Below are 7,026 nucleotides of genomic sequence, written 5' to 3' on the forward strand. Positions count from 1 at the left end.
CTATTCACGTACGCTTTCTGTACTCCGTGATTACGCAATAACCTCTGTGACTGCTGGTATCTCTACTGAATCAAATGCCTTTTCATAATCTATGAAAGCCATATGGAGAGGTTTATTCTACTCCGCAGATTTCACGATTACCTGATTGATGAGATTGATGTGATCTATCGTAGAATATCCCTTCCTGAAGGCAGCCTGTTCTCTTGGTTAATTGAATTAAGTCAAGTGTTGCCCTGATCTTTTGGAAATTATCTTAGTGAATATTTTATACAATACTGAAAGCAAGGTAATGGGCCTATAATTTTTCAATTCTCTAACGTCCCCCTTTTTGTGGATTAATATAATGTTGGCATTCTTCTTATAATCTGGTGCACTTGAAGTCGTGAGGCATTGCGTATAAAGGGCCGCAAGCTTTTCAAGCATTATATCTCATCTGCCTTTAATTAAATCGACTGTTATTCCATCTTCTCCTGCCGATTTTCCCCGGGTCATGTCTTGCAAGACCCTTCTAACTTAATCGCTAGTTATAGAAGGAGCCTCGGTATCCTGTTCATCACTACCTCGAATGAAAATAGCTTGGCTGTTGTGGGCACTGTACAGGTCAGTATAGAATTCTTCCGCACCTTTTACTCTGTAATCGAAATTCCTGATGATATTACCCTGCTTATCTTTCAGTTCATACAAACTGACTCGGCATGGTTGAAGAATGAGAGACGCCGATCGACCATGACCCCGAGAATCCTGATTGAATTTTTGAACGTGAGGCCCCGCTTGTCTTCGTCAGGTCCAACTGTCAGGTGCCTCTGGTTGTCGTCGGCACTGCGTTCGCTTGGCACTTGCAGCTTGCCGTTGTCGTCAGCACCTACTATGTGCCTTGTCCTATGCCAAGTTTTCTTCTTTCTGATTTCATGATGCATCAATTTTTACGGCTTCCTCAATCTTTCCCACGTTATAATTTCGAATATCCCTTAATTTCTTCTTGCTGATTGCTTGAATCATTAGTTATTCGCGAAAAACGACGCTCTCCCGTAGAAAACGCGCATGATTGCAGGGGCGGCCGCTAGAGGTGCTGTTCGGCGATGTCCCCCGGCTAGGGGGCGTATGCCACCGCCCGATTTAAAGGGTTCAGCCTCATCCATCCATCCATCCATCCATCCATCCATCCATCCCAATTCTTGTTCATGGGGCCGCTAGAGATCTACTAACAGATAAGAAAGCAGCGAACGTGAAAGGGTTGATGAGAAAACAAGGACTCTATGGTTTATTGCCACAGCCCGCTACTGCTGCGCAACACGCGGTAACCGCAGTAATAGAGAGGTTTAGCTTGTCCGGTAATCGGGTAAACGGCGGCGAATGGGGCGTGTTGGCGGAACCGCAAACGTGAGCGGCCTGTATCGTGCTGCCACCTGGTGGCGCAGAGCTCAAGCAGACAAAAACAGTTAATATTGCAGTAACCAAATGTGTTTTACTTCGCTGCTGGTGTAAATTTTCGGCAGCAACACAATTATGCCACTGCCGAAAATTTAAACCAACAGCGAAGTAGAATACACTTGGTTTTTGTATGTTTGAGCTCTGCGCCACCAGGTGGCAGCACCATTCAGACCGCTCACGTTTACGGTTCCGCCAACACGCCCCAAAGCCCCGGGGCGTCCGCCCGCGTTCACCCGATTAACGGACAAGCTAAACCTCTCTAAGGTTTTTCTCCACATGTGCACCTTTGAACAATGCCGCCGTGCCCCGTTTTGTCTCGTCGAGCCCTATCTATAGTTTGCTACAAATATTAGTAGAGGTAGCTGTGGCGCTGCAGTCGTTCAGCTACCACTAGAATGTAGTACATGGATTTGTCTAATGTTCGTTCCTGTGGCTTCAGAAACTTTTTGAGCATTGATTTTACGCTTTATGTTTCTACGTTTACAAGGAATCAATTTTCCAAACAGGGAAAGACAACGAGTCTCTGGGCACATGCATAATCATTGCGAATTGTTGCTTATATAACGCAATATTCTTTCTTGAAAATGGTTCATTTGCAAATTCACAAAGTCGTTTAAATACATAAGGACGAAATATACACAGGCAAGTTAGTATTCTGCCCGCTATTGCCGTACTGACCAAACCGGCGTATACTTGCAGCTACTATATCCCCAGAGTTCCCTGCGGTAACATTTGTTTTTAATTCGATGCCTTTCACTAAGAGAGCCTTGTGTAAGCATTCAAAAGCGTTGCTTTGCATGAATGATTCCTATATTCACCATCAACGGGCGCTCCGGCTGGCATCGACGCAAGTGAAGGTGCAGCGCGCGAAGCGTATTTACGACGTCAGCACGGCGTCGGCGCGTACATATCGCGTTATGCGTCACAACCGCGCTGTGGTCATTAACAGCATATGCGTTTCTTAATTGAATACAGTTTCACAATCAAGTTATAACTTCATCTAATATTTGTTCAGTCATTCGACATGGCCAATGTTCTAGACGGCAGAAGGAAAGCCCAAGTAGAGTTTACCTATATATTTAAATCAGGAAACCGCTCTGACCCCGCAGATTATCATCCCAAATCTCTCATCAGCGTCCCTTCAAAACTGCCGGAACACATCGTTACTTCTAACCTAATAGGCTCATCTCGAATCAATAAATTTATTGTGCTCCAAGCAACACGGTTTCAGAAAGCTGAGCACGCGAAACGCAACTCGCCGCGCGGAATATTACTGCACATGAACACGCACCTTCACAGAGACACCATCTTGCTAGATTTTCTAAAAAAAAAAAAATCACCTCGTCCTCCATAATCACATTCTCGTTAAAGTGTCGTGTTTTGGATTACGACATGATCTATAGTGAAATGGATTGAACGCTCACTCACTCAATACCGGCGCTCTAATAAGCATATCTCCCTGCTCGTTAACGTAACATCAGGTGTTCCTCAGAGTGCCGAGCTATCGCCGTTACTATTCCAAATCTATGTACATAATCTACCGACGAAGATACGTCAACTTTAAGACTCCTTGCGGACGACCGCGTCATTTACCGTGCCATAATTAATGAAACCATTGCACCTGACCTCCAGCACGACCTCGACATCACATAACCCCGTGGCGCGATGCATGGTTCATGTTATTAGAGCGATAGCTCCAATACTCCAGTTACAAACCCAGAAAGTGCCTGGTTCCGTAAATCTGGCCTTCAAGCTCAGCCAAGGTCAAACTGGGGCTTAGCCTGCCGCGTACGCCGCGTGGGAGCCCATATCTTGAAAGCGATCTGCGATGTGTACAAAGTGCGCCGAGTGCTGGTAGCATACTTATGCACTGTGCTTTCGACGCTTAGTTCACGTTGAAGCCATTCGCAGCATGAAGGTCTATTCGCTCGCTGCTGCTGCTGCGCCGAGCAGCGTCTGTTTGTTGTCTTGTGGTGCAATTGTAGATGTGGTAGTTGCTGACGGCGCCGAGTAGAGTCTGTGTCTAGAGCAATCAAAACCGTGCTATCGCTCGGCAAACTTGGTTTAACCGCGTTCAACCAAGGCAAATTTTTAAACCTTGCGAAGTGCAAAACTAGGACATTTTCTCGAGTACATGCCACATCATGACATACCTATCACCTTAAATCAGTTCCTGTCAACCTCCGCGTCCACGTACAGATATCCCGGAGTGCATTTCACATCGTTGCTATTATGGATAAGACACGTCGAAACATCTTAGCTCCGAGACGTCGCGTATAATATAGGCTACTTACACTGCAACCTGAAAAATTCGTCACTACGGTTAAAAAAACTGAAAAAAAAAAACTAGCTTACATAACATTCGTCAAACCAAAACTTGACTATATGCTTCATCTGTGGGGCAGCCTGCACAAGTATATCTCTTCTCGTATTCTGAAGCAATCCAAAACCGCGCTATCGGATTTATAACCTCAAATTACACAAGACACTTTAGCATATCACTCGGTTAAAACTTCAAACTCACGGTCGGCTTTTACCATCGCTTGAATCACGTCGCCTCGTATCGCGCTTTTGTCTACTTCGCTCTTTCTGCTACCACCCACGATTACTGTTAGAACAGCCCTGAGGAATTAAAGTCTTCTCGAATTAGTCACAGCCATCCATTAGCGCGCATTTTCGGCAGAACTTCAGGAACGAGCAATTCCTTCTCCCCTCAAACAGTAACCCTTGTAAGACTTTAAGGGCTGGCACAAGCGTCCACATGTCCACTTCTCATGGTGCATGCAATGATTTTCGCGATATATAGGAAAGTCTTAACGAAAGGGAGAGCTCGGCGACCTCCTCTCCTTCGCACGCCGTTAATCGAAGAAAGGCTCATAAGCCTTCAGCGTTTAACGCCAAAGCACGTGAACGGGGGCTGGGCCTATCTCTTAGACACGGTTGAACTGCTATGGACTGTTTATGTATGCCACGTATACGTTGCTGTTCTGGGGTTGATATCTGTTGCTGGAAAGGAAAATTGTAGTACACCCTTCTAGTGTCACGTACGTCGCTGAGTTGTTGCTCGTTTATATAAAGTCCGGTGCATTAGCCGCGACCGCCTTCTCTGCTCCAGGAAGGACGCACTAAGGGTTTTCTCTGGCCAAGGTGGGTACGGAGCGCTTTCCTAGTTGAGCCGTGGCAGACGTTCAATCCGACGAGCCGATTCAAGAACTGTATGTTCGTTGCAAAAATGAAATGTACTGGTAGTATATTACGCAGACAGACTAGTCCAATTGATGCTTCCCCCAGCTGCGTTTCCTCAATCTATCTGCGCCTCTATCCCCTTCACTCGCGTGTTATCAACGGGCTGTTGATGAATGCGCAAACGTTACATTATTTATTCCAAGGCGCTGGCGGCTCCATAGCGAGGAAGTTGCAAGGTAGTAGATTGATGCGTTGTGCATTTTTAGTGCATCCTCACGGTTACAGAGTAACTAAATGTCTATTTGTTTTGCAGTTAGTAATGTCGGACTTTTTCACAAGGGGAATTCGATCACCTGTTCGAAGAACATGAACGAATTTATTGGCTGCTAGCATTACGAGAGAGAAACTTTTTTTTTTGGCATTGTTGACGTAACGCGGTACATCGAGCATCACGCCAAACATGTTATATTGCTTTCAGCGGCACGGTGAATGCGTAGCAAGGTGAAGTGTAATGGAGGTGCACTGAGCGTGCTCTATGTGCCCATGCCTTTTTCTTTACCACCACTGGACTGAACTGGCAACGGCAAGTTGCATGCACAAATGAGTACATCATGAGGGAGGAGGCTTTTTCATTTCTTCAAATGAAATCGTCTCTTATAGCTTTCCTTTTGGATTAGGCTTAAGCTTAATCTGTTCGTCGTTGCTAGTTTGTACTATTTTTATTCCTTACAAATGCATTGACGTGCACTTTCCTTTAATCGTTTGTATGACATAATAATATATTTTAAAGTTTTGTTGTCGAGTTGAATAAAAGTTTGTTCCTCCTCCTCCTCGAGTTGCTTAAAGGGCCCAAATAGGAGAAAAAATATTTCAGCCGCATTAGTAGATTACCTTCCTCAATACAAAAAAAGAAGGAAAAAAAAAAAAGAGGCCACTCTTAACGCCGAAGGAGGCTTGGTATGCCTGGAAAGACGCAAGCCCAATAGACGGGTGGCGACACTGCCTTGAGTTTCCCGCACCAACCCACCCTGACGTCATAGACTTCGATGGCGTCTGCTCGGCAGAAGTAAACTTTTTATTGGTCAAGTTGGGCTACGCAGCATTCTAAGAGAGCCAAATATAGCATTTCACAAGTTTCAAAACACTATTACTGCGATTCAAAGGCCCAAATACAAGAAAGCAGTTTTTGAATTCGTGACGTCAAAGTGACGTCCAGGTGGTGGGGTTTCGGCGCGAAATTCAAAATAGGGAACTTTGACCGTCATTTTATCTTCTACTAATCGACTTATTACCGCGAAATTAATGAAGATGAAGCACTGAAAGGAGACTATCAGCATGAACTGAGTTCGTGTTTTAACACGAAAGTGTTTTATGCCGGGGTCCACCAAGACTTCACTGACGTATTTCCGTCACGGATATGACGTTCTTACAATGTACACGAACATAATACAAAGAAAGAAACCAGAAGAAAAAGTTCCACAAACATGCAAAATTTGGAAATCGAACCCACGACCTCTCGGTCCGCGACGATAGATCGCCGAGCGTTTAACCCATTGCGCCACAAACGCATTTGCAGAGAGCTACACAGACGCGCCTTATATATCTAACACTCCTCCGTGTACCCGCGCTCTTGCTCGGGGCGGTGCCGCCGCCTACGAGCAGAAAAGAGAAGTACTGCATTATGACACTAACGCGCACCGACAGTGAACGCTTCGGTGGTCTCAGCACTACGACGCCTCGATGCCAGCATTCGAAGGGACGCTGGCATCAAGAAGCACTACCAACGCCACCTAGGTGGCGTTCACCGTACTCAGCACAGCGGAGCGTGGCCTCCGCAATTAGCTCTGAAAATGTTTCTGAAGTTGATCGCGGAGGCTGCAATTACGACGCGCTGTACGCGCTGATTTGACTCGGTGACGATTCAGTTACGTGCTTTGTCTTGCGCGTTGTATTAGTGTGTCAGTTACGTGCTTCGTCTTTCGCGTTGTGCTAGCGTGTGCAGCGTAGTGCAGCTTCCATATGCACGACGGTTGCTCATGGTCATCGACGTTGGTAGTCATGATGGAGGAGACGTGCCACCAGGCGTCAGCGTGGGTGCATCAACGCCTAAGGGCGCTTTAGCCACAAAACACCAATAGACATTATATATCAATGTGCAATAAACATTACACTACTTCTGTGAAGACACGTTTCACTTTCGTGTTCTATACCGATTCCTATATAAGAGGGATCAACCACATTTTTTTTCTTTAGTCACCATATAAGGCTTTTCACATTTATTCATGAAATTATTTTAGGTTGCTTGTTGAAACCTAACAAGCAACCATGGTGCAATTTTCGATTTTGGGACCCTTTTTTGTGTATTTCCCTGCACAATTGCCTTTCTGTATGCTAATGCAATCAATGAAT

This window comes from Dermacentor silvarum, chromosome 4, assembly GCF_013339745.2.
Source record: "Dermacentor silvarum isolate Dsil-2018 chromosome 4, BIME_Dsil_1.4, whole genome shotgun sequence".
NCBI lineage: Eukaryota > Metazoa > Arthropoda > Arachnida > Ixodida > Ixodidae > Dermacentor > Dermacentor silvarum.